The following is a 24041-nucleotide window of genomic DNA, read 5'->3' as shown; positions in this document are numbered from 1 at the left end:
GCCACCGACGATTTCGGCCCCGGCATTACAGGACCCCCTTGGATGCAGGCCGGAATCCCGGTTGGCGCCGGTTGACCTCACGACTCCTCCACCAGCTTCGACTGCCCCGGTACTGCCTGTGACGTCGTCTGGTCACTTGGACGACATCGGCCCCGGTTTCAGCCCCGAACTGAACATGGTGCCGGTCCGGCTTTGTCCGATGACCATGGCGGATTTCTATCCCTATGTTCAGCCTCCATCTTTTCAACCTGTTCCTCAGGCCATGGAGGAAGGGGATGTGGGAAGTTAGTCTGGTATATGATGTCCACTAGTTCTAGTGGGCACATTGCACCAGTCTAATCGACCCTTATTGATGGTGGTTGTAAAGTCAACCTTATAGAAAGCTATCCATGGGGTAGCAATGGTGAGCAGTCTTCAGGCTAAGACTTCTTAGAGCGAATTAGGCTAGTTGTTTTACCAATTATAATCTCTTGAGTACCAAATGAAAGCACACCACACAATGTATATATCAAATTAATATGTATTTATTCTACACACAACCCCTCTGGACTCTTTATGAGGTCAGAGGTAAAAGTACAATACAAGGAACTTAATTAGCATACGATAAGTTGCACAGTATACGTTTTGCCCTAGGGGCCTCACAAACCATATACTAAAATAGTGGTATAAGAACCACATGAGAAATAGAAAGCAGGCCTGGGGCCTGTGGAATCACTGGGGTTACTCAGGACAACCAAAGGTTAGGATGTAGGAGGCCAACGGGAGGCTCGTGCAGTGTCTAAACACAGCCGCGGATTACCATTGACTTTCTATGGGCAACGTACATGTAACTATTTTAAAGAAAAGGGATACAAGGAGGTGAACTGCGATGGAACCCTTTTAGACTAGGACACTTGGAGAGTCCATACCCACGGGACCACCGGAGTACTCGTGTTACCTCACCCAAGTAAGCCGGGTGCATAGGTGTCTTTTCGTGTTGGGTTTCTTCGTCGATTCCATTGCAGAGCTGCGAAGAAGTGCTGCAGGAGACCAGAGGAAAAGTGTACGGGTGGATCCAGGGGTAGATCGGAGATGTGAACAACCTGAAAGCAGAGGAGACAGAGTCTGGGCCTCTAGAAAGTGACCAGGGCGGCGAAAGAAAGATGCCACCAGATGTCGGGTGATTTCAGGTGAAAAGGTGAAGTTTGTCTCTTGAGCCACGAGAACCAGGAGGTTTCGACGACGATCGGGAGCTGGATTTGAGCTGTCCCACGAAGGATCTAGTTGACTGCGGTGTTGGTATCCCGATTGGACCCAACAAGCCTTGGCAAATGCAACCCACGCAAGATGTCGAGATTGGCTTTGGTGCAGACCAGCAAGGTATGTGGAACTTCTCCTATGCAGGGAAGTTGAAGCAAGCCTGGAGCAACCAGAAAAGGAAGTTGAAACAAAAGGATTGTCTTCTTGGGGGCTCACTAGCCAACGGACTAGGAACCGCGAAGATGCGTTGAGCGGAAATGCACAAAGCGGGCCCACGGGACACTCGTGGAGTGTGGGCCTCTGAGCTTCGGTGCAAAAGGTGCTCGGGTCTGGGGCTTCAAGCACCCTATATACAACTTTGGGATACCTCGGGAAGTCGATGCAGGTAGCAAAATGCAGGATGTCTAGGAGTTCCGGTCCCACGTCTCTCATGTCCGCCACGGGTCTCAGCTTTGCTGTGAGCGCAGGTCGGGGTCAGACATGTCTGGAAGTCCGTGTCCTGTGTCGCAGATTTTTCAGGGTCCGGCAGGAGCCTTGAAAATGCAGACCGGCAAAGATGCTTTTGGTGCCTGTTTGAACAGGGTGGTCACTCCTTGACCCCAAGGGAGATTTCTTCCGTCTTCCAGTCGATATGGAATGTCGAAGGTGCAAGATATATGTTGCAGAGTTTCGTCCAGGGTAATCTAAAGTCCTAGGGACTGGGGTTCTATACTTAAAGTAGGTTTAGGGGTTGGACTAACTCTAAGGTCCCTCCTATGGGTGGACCTGGGGTGGGGGTGGTTACACCCCTTCCCCTTTGTCCAGTTTTGCGCCAGAGCTGGGGCTGAGTGCCCCAGCAACTGGTTTGTACTGGGAAATACATTGAGCCCCTAGTGTGCCCAAGGTAGTGTCTGAAAAGCATTCACTGAATGCAGCCCTCCCTGCCCCAATACACAAAGAGCCTGTCTGGGGAGGTGCCAGCACCTCCCTGGGCAGGAAACCTATCGTCCAGGCCTCCCCTGCAGGAGTTTCTTCCAGCAGCAGGATGACCGACTCGTGTCTGTGGCAGCAGCATCCATTTTGTGCTGCTGAGGCTCTGTTTAACTTTAACCGGGTAAACCAGTAACTACATGTCTTCTCCCTCTAGAAGGGTGGAATGCTACCCCCGCTGCCAGGACTGGTGGGGGGGTTAGTATTCCAAAGTGTTTGACACCTTACACGACCTGTTTTGATAAAGCCAAGCCAAGGCAAACCAAAGTTAGCATTAACCGCGAGGATTATAATGCACTTAAGAGTATATGGTATGGATATATCATAGAACAGCTTTAAGGAGATGGTTCCGAAAGCTGCAGAGGGGCTCAGCTCATGCTAGGGCACCCTCTCACACAAAACCAAGCACTCTGCCTCCAGGATTGTCAAGGCCTGCCATAGGAGTGACTTATAGGTGTATATGTGTCTATATATGTATATAGATATAGGTATGCTATATCTAAGTAAGGGGTGATTACACCACCTTACCCAGGCTGTGAGAACAGACCTGTGGTGTCAGTTTGGAAGGCAGAAAAGGGGTGGCACAATACATGCTGCAGCCCCTGGTAGACCTAGGGTGCACCTACGCCATGGGTACCTATGGTACACTATACAGGGGCTCACAAGGGTGACCCAGTAACCAATCTGGTATATACCTAAAGTACATGGTATCAATTTAGAGAGAGAACATCTGGGCTGTGGGCTTGATTAGCAGGTCCACAGCCACACTAAAGTCGAAATACCAGAGAATCACAGCAAAAAATGGGGGTAACCATAGGAAGCAGACCCTACTCTCCTACACCCCCCCCCCCCCAAACGCAGGGACATTAAACTAACCTTGACCAGTTGAGTCTTCATGTTCTAAGTGGAAATATCTGGAGAGTCCATCCACATTGGCATGGTTACTCCCAGGTCTGTGTTCCACTGTATAGTCCATCCTCTGTAGGGAAATGGACCACCTGAGCTGTTTGGGATTTTTACCCTTCATCTCTTTTAGCCACAAGAGGGGCTTATGGTCTATCTGAGCTGTGAAGTGAGTTCCAAACAAGTTTGGCCTCAGCTTCTTCAGGGCCAAAACCACAGCAAAGGCCTCCCTCTCAATAGCTGACCAACGTTTCTCTCTAGGGATAAGCCTTCTGCTAATAAAAGCTACTGGCTGGTCTTGACCATATTTATTCAGTTGTGAAAGCACAGCACCTATCCCCAACTCAGAAGCATCTGTTTGAACAATGAATTCTTTGGAGTAGTTTGGACTTTGCAGAATGGGAGCAGTGCACGTGGCCTGCTTCAGGTCGTCAAATCCCTTTTGACAGCTGACTGGCCACTGAACTTTCGTAGGCATTCTTTTAGAAGTTAAGTCATTTAGGGGTGTCACAATGGAACCATACCCTTTGACAAATCTCCTATAGTACCCAGTCAGGCCCAAGAAAGCTCTGACCTGAGTCTGGGTGGTTGGAGCAACCCAGTGCATTAAGGTCTGGATTTTGCTCTGCAATGGTTGAACCTGGCCTCCACCTACAAGGTGGCCCAGGTACACAACCTGACTCTGCCCTATCTGGCACTTAGTGGCCTTGATAGTTAGGCCTGCTCTCTGCAGGGCCTCCAAAACATTTTCAGGTGGATCAGGTGATCTTCCCAGGTGGAGCTAAAGACAGCAATATCATCAAGATAAGCTGCACAGTAGTCATCCAGACCTGAGAGGACTTTGTTCACCAACCTCTGAAATGTGGCAGGTGCATTTTTCAGACCAAAGGGTATCCCCACAAATTGATATTGCCCACTAGGGGTTGAAAATGCCGTCTTTGGCTTGGCCTCATCAGCTAACCTGATTTGCCAGTAGCCATCCGTCAGATCAAATGTGCTCAGATATTTGGCAGAGGCCAATTTATCTATGAGCTCATCTGCTCTAGGTATTGGATGGGCATCTGTCTTAGTGACAGCATTGAGACCTCTGTAGCCTACACAAAACCTCATCTCTCTCTTACCACCCTGGGTGTGAGGTTTTGAAACCAGGACTACTGGACTAGCCCAAGGGCTATCTGAAGGTTCAATTACATTTTCTGGACTTCTGTCCTGATACAGTCCCTGACATGATCAGGTTGCCTGTAAATCTTATTTTTAACAGGCAGACTGTCCCCAGTGTCCACTTCATGAGTGCACCAGGTAGTCTTACTTGGAGTCAATGAAAACATATGTCTATATGCCTGCAGAACTTGTCTGCAGTCACTCTGCTGCTGGTCAGTGAGGCTGCCTGCCAAGGCTACACCATCAACTGGACCACCATCAGGGTTCTGAGGGAGCAGGTCTGGGAGAGGGTCGCTCTCTTCCTCCTGTCCTTCATCAGTAGCCATGAGCAAGCGCATGTCTGCCCTGTCAACATATGGTTTCAGTCTGTTGACATGGAGCACCCTGTGGGGGCTCCTGGGAGTGCCAAGATCAACCAAATAGGTTACCGCTCCCTTCTGTTCAGCAATAGTGTGGGGTCCACTCCACTTGTCTTGGAGAGCTGCTGGGGCCACGGGCTCCAACACCCACACTTTGTCCTGGCTGGTAAACAGTCAGTACAGCCTTTTGGTCATGCCAGGCCTTTTGCACTTCCTGACTTGCCTCAAGGTTTTTAGATGCCTTTTTCATGTACTCAGCCATCCGGGAGCGGAGACCAAGTACATAGTCCACAATGTCTTGCTTGGGAAGTTTGAGAGGTAACTCCAATCCTTCCTTCACCAGACAAACCTCTTACAGGATGCCAAAAACAAAAGTTCAAAAGGGCTGTAGCCAACCCCCTTCTGTGAGACCTCTCTGTAAGCAAACAAAAGGCAGGGTAGCAGGCTATCCCATCTCCGCCTGAGCTTTTCTGGGAGACCCTTAATCATATCCTTTAAGGTCTTGTTGAACCTTTCAACTAGACCATTGCACTGTGGGTGATATGGTGTGGTGAACTTATAGTTCACTCCACACTCCTTCCATATTGCAATTCGGTACCTAGGCATGAAGTGTGCATCTCTATCTGATACAACCTCCTTAGGGAAACCCACTCTTGAGAAAACTCCCAAAAGGGCTCTTACCACAACAGGTGCTGTAGTGGTCCTAAGTGGTATAGCTTCTGGGTATCTGGTGGCATGATCCACTACCACCAGAATAAACCTGTCCCCAGAGGCTGTTTTGGGATCCATTGGTCCAACAATGTCTATCCCAACTCTTTCAAAGGGAACCCCCACCACAGGTAGTGGTATAAGGGGGGCCTTTGTAGTGCTCCTTGCTTTGCCACTGACTTGGCAGGTCACAAAGGAGCGACAAAACTCCTTGGTGTCTTCTTACATGTGGGGCCGGTGAAAATGTGGAACAAGCCTGTCCCAAGTTTTATTCTGGCTAAGATGCCCTGCAAGGGGAATATCATGGGCTAGTGTAAAAAGGAAGTCCCTGAATGCCAAAGGTATGACCAACCTCCTGGAAGCACCAGGCTTGGGGTCTCTACCCTCTGAATACAGGAGCCCTTCATCCCAGTAAACCTTATGGGTTTCACTAGCATTCCCTGCAGCCTCAGCGGCAGCTTGTTCTCTGAGGAGTTCAAGAGAAGGGGAGTCCAACTGCGCCTGCCTCAGATCTCCCCTAGAAGGTCCCCCTGTCCCAAGAAACTCAACCTGATCAGGTTCAAGCTCTTCTATGCCAGTTCCTTCTTTAGCCTCACAATCAGCTTCCTCAGAAGGCTGATCCTCATCCTGAGGCAGGGGGGAAGGCACAGCCTTAACCCTACTGCTCCTTTTCCTGGTAGGCAACTGGCCCATTAATCCAGAATCCAGTGCCTGTTCAGTGTTGCAATTTTTGACCTGTGACCTAGTCACAGCAAGAACATGTGCTGATATGCCCAACTTTTCCGCATGTGTTCTAAACTCTACTTCAGACCAGGCTGAAGTCTCGAGGTCATTGCCAAGCAAACATTCTACAGGAGGTCTGAACTAACAACAACCTTCTTAAGGCCAGTTACCCCTCCCCAGGAGAAATTAACAACTGCCATACTGTGTGTGGTAGTGACATTTCTAGCATTGGTCACTAGGTAAGTTTCACCTAGTATGATCTGTCCAGGGTCTTCAAAGTCAGGTATCACCATGGTGACACTAGCCCCTGTGTCCCTGTAGGCCTGAGCCTCTTTTTCATTGACTCAAGGAGTTTGTCTGTACTTGCCCAAGTTATTAGGACTCCCAGGGGAAAACATATCCATGCCTCCATCACAGATCAAAACAGCTTGAGTTGGTACTCTGACTAGGCCAGAGTCCATCTCAGTTCCCAGGGTTAACCCTACTACACCCTTCTGTTGAGAACCACCACTTGGAGCTAAACTAGGGGGAACAGTACCTTAGGGGCAATGGTGGTTGGAGATGTCTCCTTTTTAGTGCAAACACTGGTCCAGTGAGAATTACTTTTACAAACTTTGCACCACAGTTTCTTTTGGCCTTGGTTCTTTTTGGATTATTGGGAACCCCCACCATTAGAAGCTTTTTGGGGACCTTGAAAAGACTTCTGGTCTTTTGCTTTCTCCCCACCCTTTTGGTATGGCTTCTTCTGATAGATACATCTGCCGTGTGGATTCCTCACCTTGTGAATATCCCCTTGCGTCAGCAACGTTCAGAATTTTACTTCGTAGCACGCCGGAGTGGACGACGTCATAGGAGCACGGCATCGCGCGCGACTCCGTCTGACGTCACCGACTCCTTATTAGACCCACGTCGGCGTGATGACGTCAGTTCCCTTTTTTCCGCGTTGTCGACGCTAACGGTTTCTGGGATCTTCTGCGATACTTAGTATCTTCTTCTGTTTCGTGTTACTATTTCATTTGTTGAGTGTTTCTTCTTCGTCGAGAATGTCATAGAGGAAGACAGGGTTCAAACAGTGTGGGTCATGCGCTCGCATGATGTCGATCACCGATCCGCACGGTGATTGTTTATGGTGTCTTGGATCAGACCATGACGTTAAAAACTGTCGATCCTGCTTCAAAATGAACGTGAAGCTAAACTTCTTCTAGCGAAGGTGAAAGGAAGAGAAGCTGGTAGATCATCGAGGTCGACGTCTAGACGCTCGAAGTCGAGACAGAAGTCGCGATCGAAGTCAAGATCGAGGCCGGCTTCGAGGTCGAGGTCCAGAGCAAGGTCGAGATCCAGAGAAAGGTCGAGATCCGGATCCAAGTCGGCTTCGGGTCATGCTTCTGGCTCTTTGAAAAAGAAGCACAAGAGGAGAAAACATAGCTCGAGACATCACTCTGGTAAAGATTCTTCGGATTCAAAGAAAAAGTCTTGAAAGCATCATAAGGACTTCGTATCTCCTTCTCCTTTACAATCTCTTCGAGGTTCCCCGACTCCGGAACAAGAACCTGATCCGGAATCACACCATTCTTCGGATCATGAGGTAGAAGAAGAAGTTCCTCAGACTCCGACTCCGGTAGAAGTCCCTGTAAATCTTGAAGGCCAGGATGAACCGATGCCGGAGCAACCTCCTTCAGAACAACCAATTGGTTCGTACCTTCCCTTTCCTGGTCCGGGACAAGACCCCTCGAATTTTCTTAATGCGATGTTTGGAGTCTATACTAGAGCAATGTACCCCACTGGTGCACCGGCTGGTCCCGTGGGCCCATTGTCTTTCAACTTGGGCATACCTCAAACTTATGCCCCGGCTCCCTTTATGCCGTTTATGCCGGCGCCTTTTACACCATGGCTCGGTACGGCTCCACCGAGGTCATCGACTCCGCATATGGCTTCGCCGACTCCAGATCGACCTCGTGATTCTAATCGAGGTACCACACCGATTCGTGAATCTCATCCTCCTGCTGCCCCGGCTCCTCGCTCGACGCCGGATCCGACTCCGTCGGAGTCGTTACCGGATCCATCGACTTCGATTCGTATGGAATGGTCGAGGCGCAGAGCTCAGCGCCTTTTGGAAGAAAAGGAGTTCGAGGATCCTGAAGTAGAGGAAGGTGAACTTCTGGATCAAGGAGACTGTTTTGATGACCTTCATAGTGCCAGTGGCCTAGAACTTTCTCCGGAATGGGGTTTGCCATCAGTTTCTGATGCACCATCAAGAGACGTGACACCTTACCACATTGTGATTAGAAAGGCTGCAGATCTACTTAATCTAACCTTACCTACTGTTGAATACAAACCTAATATTCTTACAGAGGTTTTACATTCACCCTCATCCATTATAGAGCCTACACTTCCATTTACTGAGGCTTTAACTGAACCAATAATGGAAGTTTGGAAGAAACCATTGACTGCTCCTGCGGTTTCCAGGTCTATAGCGAGACGTTACAGAGTGGCACCTGGTGACCCAGAGTTCCTCTCTTCACATCCTTCTCCTGAGAGTTTGGTGGTACAGGCCGCTTGTTCCAACAGATCGGCAGGTTCATTTCCTCAAGTACCAGCAGACAAAGACTCAAAGAAATTAGACCAATCTGCTAAAAAGATTTTCTCATCAAGTAGCATGGCTCTAAAATCTACTAATGCTACTTGTCTACTAGGGAGATATGTACATGCTTTGATGGACTCTGTTAAGCAACTGTCATCTAAGCTTCCTGAGGATGATAGGAAAAACTTTAATGAAGTAGTCTCCGACACTCAAGCTGCAGCCCGCTTAGTCATTCAGAGTGGCATGGAAACGGCGGGCTCTGTTGCCAGAATTATGGGTTCTACTGTTGCCACCAGAAGGGCTGCATGGCTAAAATCTTCTGATTTTTCAGTAGACGTTCAATCCACTTAAATGAACTTGCCTTTTGATGGTACAGGCCTCTTTGGGAAGAAGGCGGATGTGGCTTTGGAGAGATTCAAAGATAGCCGGGCTACAGCAAGATCTTTGGGTCTTCAGGCTAGAGGTTCTGCCACTAAGAAGTTTAGAGGATTTGGTAGATCCACTTTTCGTATCTATAAGCAAGGCCAACAACAACAACAACAACAGCAGAACCCTTTGTATAAATCTTACAGAGGCAGACAAAGGCGACGTGCTCGTGGATGCCAAGCCTCCTCCTCCTCTACTTCCTCCAATAATACCCACCCCCCACCTGCAACAGCAAAGCAGCCCTAGATCCACCATTCTGGATCATGCGGGTCCGGTAGGGGGTCGGCTTACTCATTTTCTACGGGATGGGGAATCGGTTACATCAGATCTTTGAGTTCTCAATCTCGTAGAAAATGGGTATGCACTTCCCTTCCAGGAGTTCCCTCCCAATTACCCTCCTTGCCAAGGTTATTGTTCGGAGGACCACCTACTTCTCCTGCAGGAAGAAGTCCTGGCACTGTTCCGAAAAGGTGCGATAGAGGTGGTTCCAGAGCAGGAAAGGGATCAGGGGTGCTACTCCCGGTATTTCCTGATCCCCAAGAAGGATGGCAAACTTCGGCCAATCCTGGACCTCAGGATTTTGAACCTCTATCTCAAACAGGAGAAGTTCAAAATGCTCACACTTGCACAGGTTCTTCAAGCGCTGTTGGAAGAAGACTGGATGGTGTCGATCGACTTGCAGGATGCGTATTTTCACATCCCCATTCTGAAGTCGCACAGAAAGTATCTCTGTTTAACGGTGGGATCGCAGCACTACCAGTTTGCGGTCCTTCCGTTTGGACTTACTACTGCGCCTCGAGTTTTCACCAAGGTGATGGCAGTGGTGGCTGCGGATCTCAGAAGATCGGGGATTCCTGTGTTCCCCTATCTGGACGACTGGCTGATCAAAGCAGAGTCGCCGGAGAATGTGCTTCATCATCTGCAAGAGACAACTCAGTTGTTGCTCAGGTTGGGTTTTTCGATAAATGTACCCAAATCTCACCTGGTGCCCTCCCAGCACAACCTGTTCATAGGTGCGGTACTGGACACTACTGTATGTCGTGCATTCCCTCCACCTCAAAGGATTCGCGACATACAGGAAATGATTCCTTTATTCTACATTGGAGCTGTTGTTCCAGTCTTGAAGGTCCTTCGTCTGCTCGGTCTGTTGGCTTCTTGCATTCTGTTGGTCAACCATGCACGCTGGCACATGAGGGCACTCCAGTGGTGCCTCCGCAGGCAGTGGTTTCAACACAACGGAGATCTCGGGGAGTCAGTGAGGATCTCCAGAGAAACTGCAGCAGATCTGTCTTGGTGGAGTGTGGAAGGCAATCTGTCTCAGGGAAAGCCTTTCCATCTTCCTCCATCTGTTGCCACAGTGATAACGGATGCATCCACACTCGGGTGGGGTGCTCATCTGGGGGATCTAGAGATCAAAGGTTTTTGGTCTCCAGAGGAAAGGTTGCTTCATATCAACCTTCTAGAATTGCGAGCGATATGTTTGGCGCTCAAGGCCTTACTCCCTTCCCTTCGCGGTCAGTCGGTTCAGGTCCTGACGGACAACACGACTGCGATGTGGTACGTCAACAAGCAGGGAGGTGTAGGGTCGCAGTGTCTCTGCAGAGAGGCTCTGCGTCTCTGGTCCTGGGTTCAGGATCATCAGATTTGTCTGATGGCAAATCGTCTGGCCGGAGTTCTGAACGTTCGTGCAGACGTTCTCAGTCGGCAGTTCTCTACCGACCACGAGTGGAAGCTTCACCCGGAGGTGGTTCACGACACCTTTCAGATGTGGGGATCTCCTCAGGTGGACCTGTTTGCCACTCGCGAGAATGCTCACTGCCTGTCATTCTGCAGTCCCCAGTATCCGATGCAAGGAGCTTTGGGGGACGCGTTTCAGTTGAGTTGGGGAAATCATCTCCTTTACGCGTTTCCCCCCATACCCGTTTCCCCCCATACCCTTGATTCCTCGGGTTCTGAGGAAGATTCGCCAGGACTGGGCCCAAGTCATATTGGTCGCCCCGGATTGGCCAAGAATGGTGTGGTACACAGACCTTCTCCACCTCTCCTCTCGCCCGCCGCTCCGTCTCCCTTTCAGGGCAGACCTCCTCTCTCAGATGGAGGAGCAAGTTCTACACCCCCACCTCCAGACATTACACCTTCATGCCTGGAGATTGAACGGGGCAACTTGAATTCCTTTTCTCTCCCTCATGATGTGGTGGATGTCATTCTTTCTGCCAGGTGTGACTCCACTAAGTCCATTTATTCATATAGGTGGTCTAAATTTGTCTCTTGGTGTAGGGAGAGGGATGTTGACCCTTTGAAAGCTCATTTGTCTGACATTTTGCAGTTTGCTCTTTCTCTGGCGCGGCAAGGATTTGCTGTTGCCACGGTCAAGGGGTATCTTTCACCCTCATCGGCATTTCTCTGTTTGCCGGATCAGCCTTCTCTTTTTAAGTCTCTTGTGGTTTTAAGATTTTTGAAGGGTCTCACTAATAGATTCCCTCCTACTCCTTTTGTTGTTCCTCATTGGGATTTGAATCTTGTGTTGACCTATTTGATGGGTTCTCCCTTCGAACCCTTGCACAAGTGTCCCATGAGGCTTCTTTCTTTTAAAACGGTCTTCTTGGTTGCAATTACCTCGGCAAGGAGGGTAAGTGAGCTTCAGGCTCTTAGTTCCAAGCCCCGTTCTTGACCATTTATGCTGAAAGAATGGTTCTCAGGACCAGGGCTGCTTTTCTGCCTAAGGTGGTAACTCCCTTCCATCTAGGACAATCCATTACCCTTCCTACTTTTTATCCTCCCCCTCACCCTTCCAAGGAGGAGGAGAGACTTCATCGCTTGGACCTAAAGAGGGCAGTCAGTTTCTATCTCGATAGGACTAAAGACTATCGTGTTGATGATCAACTCTTCGTGGGTTTTACTGGCTGTAAGAAGGGCAGAGCGGTGCACAAGCGCACACTTTCCAGGTGGATAATCCTGTGCATCAAGATTTGCTACTCCCTGGCGGGTAAGGACCCTCCTGAGGGTATTAGAGCACATTCAACTAGAGCAAAGTCTGCAACATCTGCTTTGTCTAGAGGTGTTCCTGTTGAGGACATTTGCAGGGCCGCAACTTGGGCCTCCCTCCACACTTTCGCGAAACACTACTGCTTGGATACCGAGGTGAGGAGGGACGGCCACTTCGCGCGCTCTGTCCTCCAAGATTTCCTGGTATAGCAGGATGGACACCCTCCTCCGGGAGTGGGGACTGCTGTGGGACTCTATTCACAAGGTGAGGAATCCACACGGCAGATGTATCTATCAGAAGAACAAGTTACTTACCTTCGGTAACGCTTTTTCTGGTAGATACAATATCTGCCTGTGGATTCCTCACTGACCCACCCGCCTCCCCGTTGTCCACTCTGCTATACCTGGTTTTATGTATTTATATTTTCTGGTTTTTTATGCTTTTGCTACGCACTTTGTGTGTAGTTTTGATTTGCATGTACTGTGTACACTGTATATATCTATATTTACTGTCATTGGTCCGTCCGGGTGCCTCGAAGGCACGGAAAAAAGGGCGGAACTGACGTCATCACGCCGACGTGGGTCTAATAAGGAGTCGGTGATGTCAGACGGAGTCGCGCGCGATGCCGTGCTCCTATGACGTCGTCCACGCCGGCGTGCTACGAAGAAAAATTCCGAACGTTGCTGACGCATGGGGATATTCACAAGGTGAGGAATCCACAGGCAGATATTGTATCTACCAGAAAAAGCGTTACCGAAGGTAAGTAACTTGTTCTTCTGGTTACCACCTTGGTTCTGTACCTTCTGATTCACCCTGATTCTGACTCATGTGTCTGCCCTCTTACCCAATTCTTGTGGAGAGGTCAAATCAGAGTCAACCAGGCATTGATGCAATAACTGGTTCTGACAATTATTAAGAATCTGTTCTCTCATTATAAGGTTATACAATCCTGTATAGTCACTTACTTTACTGCCCAGTAACCAGCCTTCCAGAGCCTTAGTAGCACAATCTACAAAATCTGTCCAGTCCTGAGTCTGTGTCTTATGGGTATCTCTGAACAGCAACCTATACTGCTCAGTGGTTAGGCCAAACCCATCTATTAGAGCACTCTTCAGGACATTGTAGTTGTCAGAATCCTCTTCTCTAACAGTGAGGAGCTTGTCTCTTCCTTTGTCTGCAAATGAGAGCCACAAGATTGCTGCCCACTGACTCTGGGGTACCTGCTGTACTTTGCAGGCCCTCTCCAAAGCAGTTATCCACTTGTGGATGTCATCCCCGATCTGATAGGGAGGGACACTCTTGTTTAGGTTTCTATGGTCATAAGACCTATCCCTATCACTAGGGATTTTGCTGCCACCAATGGGCTCTAGTCCACACAATTTTCTCTCTTTCAAGAGCTAGGGTCTCTTTCTCCAGGGCAACCTGTTGCATCTGGATCCTAAGCTTGACTTCTTCTTTCATTCTAGCTTCATGCTCTCTTCTCTCAGGGGATGTTCTCATCCTGTGAGATGAGGCAGAGGACCCTATTAATGAACTAGAATGGTGAGATTCACCTGAGTGGGATCTCTGTCTTCTAGGTACACCAGTAGGCCTACCTGGGGGGAAGAAGGAAGGCCCATCATGGCCATCTCCATCTCTAGATAGTCCTGTCTCTCCCAGGTCTGGTTCATCAACCAGTTCCTGGCCTACATCCTCATCCTCTTCAGAGTCCTGGTAGGGAACCCCACTAGGATCCTCTTCCGATGATGGATGGCCCCCATCCCTATTACTCTGTGTGTATATACATCAGATTATTATTATTATAGAGGCTTTTGTAGCGCGCTCTATTACTAAAAAGTATAGTATCCTGGCGCGAGAGAAAAGGGAGACAGATCATATTACATGCGGAGTTAGAGAGACATCCATTAGGCAGTGATGGTAAAAAGGTGGGTTTTAAGGCCTTTCCTGAACGCCATGATGGATGGGGATGTTCTCAAAAGAAGCGGAAGAGTATTCCAAGCTCTCGCTGCTCTGACGGAGATGGATTGGCCGCCGAGCCTGCTATATTTAAACTTTGGCACAGTCATTTGGTGGAGGTTGCTTGATCTAAGAGGGCGATTGGGAACATAAAGGGAAAATCTTTTTCTCAGATAAGCTGGACCCGTTTGATGAAGTGCTCGGTATGCTAGCACGAGGATCTTAAATAAGATCCTTTGAGCAACTGGGAGCCAGTGAAGATCTCTGAGGGGTTGACGGACACTAGATCTTCTGGGTATGTTGAACAGCAGCCTAACCGCGGCATTTTGAATTACCTGGAGGCGGTGGATCAAATAGGCTGGGAGTCCGCAGTAGAGGGCATTCGCATAATCCAATCTGGATAGTATGAGAGCGCGAATGACCGTCTCCTTGGCCTCTCTCGGGAGCAGAGGGAGAAATCTGCGCAGGGTTTTGAGGGTGGAAAAGCAGATTCCAGTGAGTTTTTTCAGGTGGTCCTCAAATCTGAGATTGTTATTAAACCAGACTCCTAAATTTTTTGCAGGTCCACCAATGGATTTGGGACATGGGAGATCGGTGGGCCAAAGGGAGTCACTAAAGTTATCTGGGAAGGAGCCATACAGCAAGATTTCCGATTTACTCTCATTGCATTTGAGCTGGGCACACGCCAGCCAGCAGAAAACCGATGATAAACAGAATTGGACCCTCGACGTGTCCGAGTTGTTTTTGGGCCAGGTAAACAGAAGCTGAGTATCATCGGCATAAGCCATAATTTTGGCTCCTAGCCGTCATCTGCCACTAAGATATCTATCAGATTTTGGGTGGTGGGACTCTCATTGCTTTAATTTTCTTGTGACACACAATCCCATTAAGTCTTGGAATGTGAACGTGCCATATTTAGATGTCTGCTCTTTGCTGACATCTGGCAGAGAGGCACTAGCTCCTGCCCTTAAAGCCATGACTAGTGAGGTGTGGTGTGTGCACCTACCTACACTACTTGTTGCCTACTAGAACCTCTCTAGAAGTTAGGTCAGGGTGTGCTAAGCCCTTACCACCTACACCTGCTAAGTTCAGTCTAACTTATGTATTATAAGTCTTGATTCATATGTACCTACAGGTACCTTAATGTGATTTTCCAAATGATATTCTCAAGATTATTTAGTAAAACAATGCATGCTCTTATCCCAACCGCTGCACACCAATGTGGGAAGTTCGCCTGGTAGATGATGTCCACTAGTTCTAGTGGGCACCTTGCACCAGTCTAATCGACCCTTATTGATGGTGGTTGTAAAGTCAACCTTATAGAAAGCTATCCTAGGGGTAGCAATGGCGAGCAGTCTTCAGGCTAAGACTTCAGAGAGTGAATAAAGCTAGTTTTTTTTTACCAATTATAATCTCGAGTCAGCCCCAATGGAAAAAACACCACACAAGGTATATATCAAATATATATGTATTTATTCTAAACACAACCCCTCTCGACTCTTTATGAGGTCAGAGGTAAAAGTACAATACAAGGAACTTAATTAGCATATGATAAGTTGCATAGTATACGTTTTGCCATAGGAGCCTCACAAACCATATACTGAAATAGTGGTATAAGAACCACGTGAGAAATAGAAAGCAGGCCTGGGGCCTGTGGAATCGCTGGGGCTACTCAGGACAACCAAAGGTTAATATGTAGGAGGCCCACGGGAGGCGCGTGCAGTGTCTAAACACAGCCGCAGGTTACCATTGACTTTGTATGGGCAACAAACAAGTTACAATTTTAAAGAAAAAGGGTACAAGGAGGTGAACTGCGATGGAACCCTTTTAGACTAGGACACTTGGAGAGTCAATACCGACGGGAGCACCGGAGTACTCGTGTTACCTCACCCACGGAAGCCGGGTGCATAGGTGTCTTTTTGTGTCGCGTTTCGTCGTAGATTCTAATGGAGAGCTGTGAAGAAGTGCTGCAGGCGGCCAGAGGAAAAGTGTCCGGTTGGATCCAAGGGTGGATCGGAGATGTGAACAACCTAAAAGCAGAGGAGATGGAGTCTGGGCCACTAGCCAGTGACCAGGGGGGCGATAGAAAGATGCCACCAGATGTCGGGTGATTTCAGGTGGAAAGGTGAAGTTTGTTTCTTCAGCCACGAGGACCAGGAGGTGTCAACGAGGACCAGGAGCTGGATTCGAGCTGTCCCACGAAGGATCTAGTTGACTGCGGTGTTGGTATCTGGATTGGACCCAACAAGCCTTGGCAAACTTAACCCACGCAGAATGTCGAGATTGGCTTTGGTGCAGACCAGCAAGGTCTGTGAAACTTCTCCTTTGTAGGGAAGTTGGAGCAAGCCTGGAGCAACCAGGAAAGCAAGTTGAAACAAAGGATTGTCTCTTGGGGGCTCACTAGCCAACGGACTAGGAACCGCGAAGATGCGTTGAGCGGAAACGCACAAAGCGGGCCCATGGGACACTCGTGGAGTGTGGGCCTCTGAGCTTTGGTGCAAAAGGTGCTCAGGTCTGGGGCTTCAAGCACCCCAATGCACAGCTTCGGGATACCTCGGGAAGTCGATGCAGGTAGCAAAATGCAGGATGTCCAGGAGTTCCCGTCCCACATCTCTCGTGTCCGCCACGGGTCTCAGCTTTGCTGTGAGCGAAGGTCGGGATCAGAGATGTCTGGAAGTCTGTGTCCTGTGTCGTAGATTCTTCAGGGTCCGACGGGAGCCTCGAAAATGCAGACTGGCAAAGATGCTTTTGGTGCCTGTTTGAACAGGGTTGTCACTCCTTGACCACAAGGGAGATTTCCTCCGTCTTCCAGTCGATATGGAATGTCGAAGGTCCAAGATATATGTTGCAGAGTTCGTCCAGGGTAATCTAAAGTCCTAGGGACTGGGTTTCTATACTTATAGTAAGTTAACTAACTCTAAGGTCCCTCCTATGGGTGGACCTGGGGCGGGGGTGGTTACACCCCTTCCCCTTTGTCCAGTTTCGCGCCAGAGCTGGGGCTGAGTGCTCCAGCAACTGGTTTGAACTGAGAAATGCATGGACCCCAGGCAGTGTCTGAAAAGCATTCACTGAATGCAGCCCTCCCTGCCCCAATACACAAAGAGCCTGTCTGGGGAGGTGCCAGCACCTCCCTGGGCAGGAAACCTATTGTCCAGCCTCCCCTGCGGAGTTTCGTCCAGCAGGAGGAGGGCAGACTCGTGTCTGTGGCAGCAGCATCATTTTGTGATGCTGAGGCTCTGTTTAACTTTAACCGGGTAAACCAGTAACTACATGTCTTCTCCCTCTAGAATGGTGGAATGCTACCCCCGCCGCCAGGACTGGAGGGGGGGAGGGGGGGTAGTTTTCCAAAGTGTTTGACACCTTACACGACATGTTTTGATAAAGCCAAACCAAACTTAGCATTAACCTCGAGGATTATAATGCACTTAAGAGTATATGGTATGGCTATATCATAAAACAGCTATAAGGAGATGGTTCCGAAAGCTGCAGAGGGGCTCAGCTCATGCTAGGGCACCCTCTCACATAAAACCAAGCACTCTGCCTCCAGGATTGTCAAGGCCTGCCATAGGAGTGACTTATAGGTGTAAAAGTGTCTATATATGTATATAGATATAGTATATCCAAGTATGGGGTGATTACACCACCTTATCCAGGCTGTGAGAACAGACCTGTGGTGTCAGTTTGGAAGGCAGACCCGGGGTGGCACAATACATGCTGCAGCCCCTGGTAGGCCTAGGGTGCACCTATGCCCTGGGTACCTATGGTACACTATACAGGGGCTCACAAGGGTGACCCAGTGACTAATCTGGTATGTACCCAAAGTACATGGTATCAATTTAGAGAGAGAACAGCTGGGCTGTGGGCCTGGTTAGCAGGTCCACAGCCACTCTAAAGTTGAAAAATCAGAGAATCACAGCAAAAAGAGGGGGTACCCATAGGAAGCAGACCCTACTCTCCTACAGGGGAGGACTGGGAGGGGTCTGAGGATCCTCTCACACAGCAGTGTGAATTGGATCAGGACTGGGCCGAAGGGTTAATGGATGCCAGTGGTTTTGACCAATCGCCTGACCTTTGCTTCCTGTCTCCTCCTTCTGTGGCTTCAGAGGAGGGAGCGACCTATAGTATGGTTTTGCGTAGGGCAGCCAAAGCTTTTCACATTGAACTCCCTACAGTGGCCCTGAGGACTAACCACCTCACTGAGGTGCTCCAGCCAGCAGTAAGCTCGTCGGAGCCTCTGCTGCCGTTCAATGAAGCACTAACTGGCGTTCTTATGGGCACTTTGTCCAGGCCCACCACAGGGGTTCCTGTGGATAGGAACATGGCCAACGCCACTGCCCGACTCCGGGCGACCATGCTTTTCTGTCCACCCACCCCACCCCCGAGAGTCTGGTTATCCAGGCCTCTACTTCCCAGGGCACATTCACTTCCGCCCCTCCTGATAGGGAATCCAAGAAGCTGGAGCAGTTTGATAAGAAATAGTTTTCATCTGCCAGCTTAGCGCTGCGGTCGTTGAACACTGCATGCCTCTTGGGCCGTTATTCCCACTCTGTGTGGGATACTGTTGCGCGAGTGCTGCCTCAGTGTCCGGAGGAGGCCCGGACAGTGCTCTCCCAGGCTGTTGCTGAGGGGAGGGATGCAGCGAAGTTCACCAAACGGTGTGAACTGGACACTGTGGACTCGCTAGGCAGAGCGATTTCCACGGCGGTGGCGCTCCGCCGCCACGACCGGCTGCGGTTCACTGGCTTTTCGGGGGATGTTCAAAACACCCATATGGGCATGCCATTTGATGGCCGTCGGCTTTTTGGCGACATAGCAGATCATGCGCTGGAGCTCTTTAAGGACTCTCGGACTGCAGCCAAGTCCTTTGGCCTTTCCACCACGCGCAGGCCCACTTCGGCTTTTCGTCACTTTTGTGGCCACAGAAGGGGAGCCCCGACATGTTCGTTCAGCCACAAGCCTCAGAACCAACCTCGAGGAGGCCGCGGACGTGGACCCAGCCATGGAGGGGCAGGGGGCCCGTGAGCGGGTCAGTCCACCTCCACCTCAAAGCCTTCCTAGTCCGAGCTTTCAGGCCCATCAGACGCCAGTGGGCGACAGGATTTGCCATCACCTCCCCCACTGGCGCACCATCACTTCGGACAGGTGGGTGCTGAAAATTGTCCGAAGGGGATACTCTCTCCCCTTCGAGACCACCCCTCCAGCCATGCCACCCCAGTACCACCGCATGTCGGGGGATCATCTGCAACTTCTACAAGAGGAAGGTACAGTCCTCTTGGCCAAGGGGGCCATCGAGCTCGTTCCTGTGCCAGAAGTAGGTCATGGTTGCTATTCCCACTACTTTCCGGTACCCAAGAAGGACAAGGATCTGCATCCTATCTTGAACCTCAGGAATATCAACCGCATCCTCCGGAAGGAGAAGTTCAAGATGTTGATGCTGGCTCAGGTCTTACCTGCTCTCGACCCTGGAGACTGGATGGTAGCGTTGGACTTGCAGGACACATACTTCCACATCCCTGTCCTGCCTGCCCACTGGCGTTATCTGCGGTTTACAGTAAGCCGCAAACATTTTCAGTTCACCGTGCTCTCCTGTGGTCTTACCAGTGCCCCTCGGGTGTTCACGAAAGTGATGCCGGTGGTCGCAGCCCATCTGCGCAGATCAGGGGTTCCAGTCTTTCCCTATCTCGACGACTGGTTGTTGAAGGTGGGCTCGCCCCAGACAATCATCTCCCACCTCCATACTATGGCCGACCTCCTGCATTTGCTGGGGTTCTCCATCAACGTGCCGAAGTCGCACCCGATTCCCTCCCAGAATCTCCCTTTTATCCGGGGGTTCTGGACTCGAAGCAGTTTCGGGTTTATCCTTCCGAGCAGCAAGTCTGGGATATTCAAGCTATGATTCTGATCTTTCAGCCTCTATCCCGGGTTTCGTTCAGGATGACCCTCTGGCTGCTGGGCCTGATGGCCTCCTGCATCCTGTTGGTAGATCATGCCAGATGGCATATCCGGGCTCTGCAGTGGGACCTGAAATCACAGTGGGCATAGCATCAGGGCAACCCGTCCGATCACGTCCAGATCTCGGAGGGCACTGCCTGACAATTGCAGTGGTGGCTCACGAATCGCGATTGGGTCAATGACAGATCTCTCTCCCTTCCCCAACTGGAGCACACAGTGGTGACAGATGCGTCCCTTCAGGGATGGGGTGGCCACATGGGAGAGGCGGAGATCAGAGAACTCTGGTCTCCAGCAGAGTTCAGGCTCCAGATCAACCTTTTGGAGCTTCTGGCGATCCGACTTGCACTGAAGGCATTCCTTCCCTCTGTCCGGGGAAGTGTGGTGCAGGTGTTCACAGACAACACCACCGCCATGTGGTACTGCAACAAACAGGGCGGGGTGGGGTCGTGGACCCTATGTCAGGAGGCTCTGCGCCTCTGGACATGGCTGGAACATCAGGGCAGTTCCTTGGTGGTTCAACACCTGGCCGGTTCTCTGAACACCAGGGCGGACAAACTCAGCCGTCGGTGCATGATGGATCACGAATGGCGTCTGCACTTGGACGTGGTGCAAGGTCTCTTTCAGCAGTGGGGAGAGCGTTGGTTAGATCTATTCGCCACCGAAGAGAACGTGCAATGTCAGCTGTTCTGCGCGTTGGAAATTTCAAGGCGGCACTTGCTCTGCGACGCTTTTCGTCACGAGTGCAGTTGCGGTCTGTTGTACGCCTTTCCCCCTATACCACTTCTGCCCAGAGTGCTGAAGAAGATCAGGCGCAACCGGGCCCAAATCATCCTTGTGGCTCCGGATTGGGCATGAAGATACTGGTATTCCGAGCTACTTAGCATGGCAATCGATCTCACAATCCGACTGCCTCTGCGGGAGGATCTTCTGTCTCAGTAGCAGGGGTAGGTCCTCCACCCGAACCTGTCCAGCCTCCACCTCCATGCGTGAAGATTGAGTGGCGACAGTTGACGTCTTTCGACCTGCCTCCCGAAGTTTGTGATGTCATCTTGGCAGCCAGGCGTCCCTCCACTAAAACGGTGTACGCCGGCAGGTGGAACACATTTGCGGCATTGTGCGCAACAAAGGCTGTGGATCCTCTTTCTGCCCCTCTTTCAAAGGTTCTTCTGTTCCTTTTTTTTTTGGGGCCCAGCAGGGCTCTGCTCTGGGCACTATCAAAGGCTATCTTTCGGCCATCTCAGCCTTTTTAAGGCTTCCTGATCAGCCTTCTCTTTTTAAGTACCCTGTTGTAAATAGATTTTTGAAAGGCATTAAGCACATGTTCCCTCCTGTCCCTTTTGTGATGCCTCAGTGGGACTTGAATCTTGTTCTGACCTATCTGAAGAGTGCTCCTTTTGAGCCACTTCAACTGTCCTCTTCAGCTTCTCACTTTAAATACTGCTTTCCTGGTTGGCATCACCTCTGCCAGAAGAGTGAGTGAGCTCCAGGCTCTTTCTTCTAAACCTCCTTTTCTTTCTGTCCATCCGGACAAAGTTGTCCTAAGAACACTTCCATCTTTTCTGCCAAAGGCTGTCACTGCCTTTCACATCAGGCAGACCATCACTTTGCCCACCTTGTTTCCGCCTCTGCGTCCCTCAAAAGAGGAAGAGAGGCTGCACCGTCTGGACCCAAAATGTGAGCTCTCATTCTATCTGAACCGCACACAAGAGTTCCGAGTGGATGATCAGCTCTTTGTTGGCTACGTGGGCGCCAAGAAAGGTCGGGCCGTGCACAAGCGGACCATCTCCCGGTGGGTTGTTCTGTGCATCAAAGCATGCTATTCTTTGGCTAGAAGGGAGTCTCCAGTGGGGCTATGCGCCCATTCTACCAGGGCGACGGCCGCCACTACTGCTTTGGGACGGGGAGTTCCCTTGCATGACATCTGTCAGGTAGCTACGTGGGCCTTGCTGCACACGTTTACCAATCACTATTGCCTGGACAGCCAAGTCCGGAGAGACAGCTTCTTTGGCCGTTCTGTTCTCCAGGACTTTCTGGTGTGATCTTGGTTTGCAAACCCTCCACATGGGTTGGTATTGCTGGGGTATATATTATACGGTAAGGAATTTTTCACTAATGTGTTTCTTTCAGATGCACAAGTTACTTACCTTAGTTAACGAAATATCTGTAAGAAACATTAGTTAGTGATCGATTCCTTATCGCCCATCCTCCCCGTTCTGCGAACTGATTTCTAGGGTTACGGTCATCCCTTTCAATGCCCTAGTTTCATTGCCCCAGTGGTCAGTTTCTTGCATGGCTCTGTGTTCCTGGCGCAGAAAGTCATGTACAGAACTAACGTCGGCGCACGAGGGCGGTGTCTAAGTACCTGCTGCTACGTCATCCCGGCGACCACGACACGGACGCGGAGCTGACGGTCGCCACCCTCCGACGCGCAGGGGTACTTCTAACAAAAACATTCCGGATCCAGTCTGATGTCTGGGGGTAATTCTACGGTAAGGAATCTATCACTAACCAATGTGTCTTACAGATATATCGTTACCGAAGGTAAGTAACTTGTGCTTTAAAGTTGCATCGCATACCGTATAGGATAGGCTGCTACGAAATGTTTCCAAAATATAGATTTTAGTAATACTCATACTATATGTAGTGTAACTTTCTTTTTTTTATATAACTGTCGTTTAAAAGCACACACTTTACAGCTTTGTTGGTATCTCCCTTTACAATACCACTCAAAAAGAATAAATCTGTGTCACCAGGAAGCTTCATGGGATTCCACCAATTAATGCCAATACCGGGTTCCAGGCACCCTTTGCACTTGCAGGTTAACCAGTTGTGCATATTCACATTTCTTTCAGGGAAGCAGGCACCTGGCAAGAAGGCTTATTTTGTTTTTTGTCCCTCCCTCGGTTTCACAGGACTAGAGACTCCCTGCTTTACACTTCAGCTCGAACATTTTAACGTTTGAATTAACCGTTCTGGTACAGTTTTCTTATCACAAAAAGTTGGAAAACGCTTTCCCTAAAATGTATATCCTCCTTCTCCCCCTCCCCCCAACACTTCGACCACTGGAGTAAATTCCAGGCTTTATCGGTACAACCACCCTACACCACGTGGTGCTGAGGACTCAGTTTGGGGGTCTTCTTACCGAGAGTTATGACTTCTTTCCATGTTAGGCAATCTATCACTTTCCCAGCTATCTTAGCCCCACCTCACCTTTCTAAAGTGGATGAGAGGCTGCATTGGTTAGCCCTCTGAAGAGCTTTACGATTTTACATCAATCGTACCTATGACCATTGAATGGATGATGAGCTTTTTGTGGGGTTCTCTAGAGCAAAGAAAGTAAAGGCTGTGCAGATAGACCCTGTTGAGGTAGATAGTCCTCTGCATTAAGATCTGCTATGTACTGGCTTAGAAGCAGCCTCCAGAAGATCTGAGAGCCCATTCCTCTAGGCCTAAGGATGCTACCACTAATTTGGTATGCAGAGTGTTTGTCCTTGACATGATTAGATTACGATGTGAGCATCCATGCACACGTTCACAAAGCTCTACTGCCCTGTCCAGCAGGTCTGATGGAAAGGGCATTTTGTCGGTTTAATCCTGCAGGATTTTTTGGTCCAAGTCTACTCCAGTCTCTCCACTTTTGGCAGTGGCGGCTGGTAATTTTAGCAGGGAAGAGGCATGTGAGCTACACACACTCACATATACGATGACTCACACCCATGCATTCACCAAAACGCACACACCCCCACACACCCATTCACAACAAATTCATAGAAGCATGCACGCACCAAACATTCAAATACATAAAACTTACCTGTGCTCCGGCTACTGGAGAATGAAGCCTCGGTGGTCCCAAGATGGTTGGGACTGCTGCCTCTTCTCATTGACTGACCTTAGGTCACCCAATGAGACACAACTGTAGTCCCTCACTTCTCACAGAGTTGGATGGAGTAAGGGATACTGCTCACCCCACCCCACCCCACCTTGTGATAAGGTGCCACAGATTGACACTTTGCACTTAGCAGCTTAAAACTGAAGTGCCCAGGTTTTAGGCAATTGGTAATGCTCACCCTTGTCACAA

At 49.8% G+C, this 24041-nt stretch overlaps 1 protein-coding gene across 3 annotated transcripts in view; it reads left to right on the top strand.

Annotated features, from left to right (window-relative positions):
• Positions 1 to 24041, top strand: part of RNF123 (ring finger protein 123) — a 1600675-nt gene that overhangs the window by 685596 nt on the left and 891038 nt on the right. The window lies entirely within an intron of this gene.

The sequence above is a fragment of the Lissotriton helveticus genome, chromosome 9, assembly GCF_964261635.1.
Source record: "Lissotriton helveticus chromosome 9, aLisHel1.1, whole genome shotgun sequence".
Taxonomy (NCBI): domain Eukaryota; kingdom Metazoa; phylum Chordata; class Amphibia; order Caudata; family Salamandridae; genus Lissotriton; species Lissotriton helveticus.
Note: the sequence above shows the minus strand (reverse complement) of the source record. Positions and strands in the feature narration are given on the sequence as shown.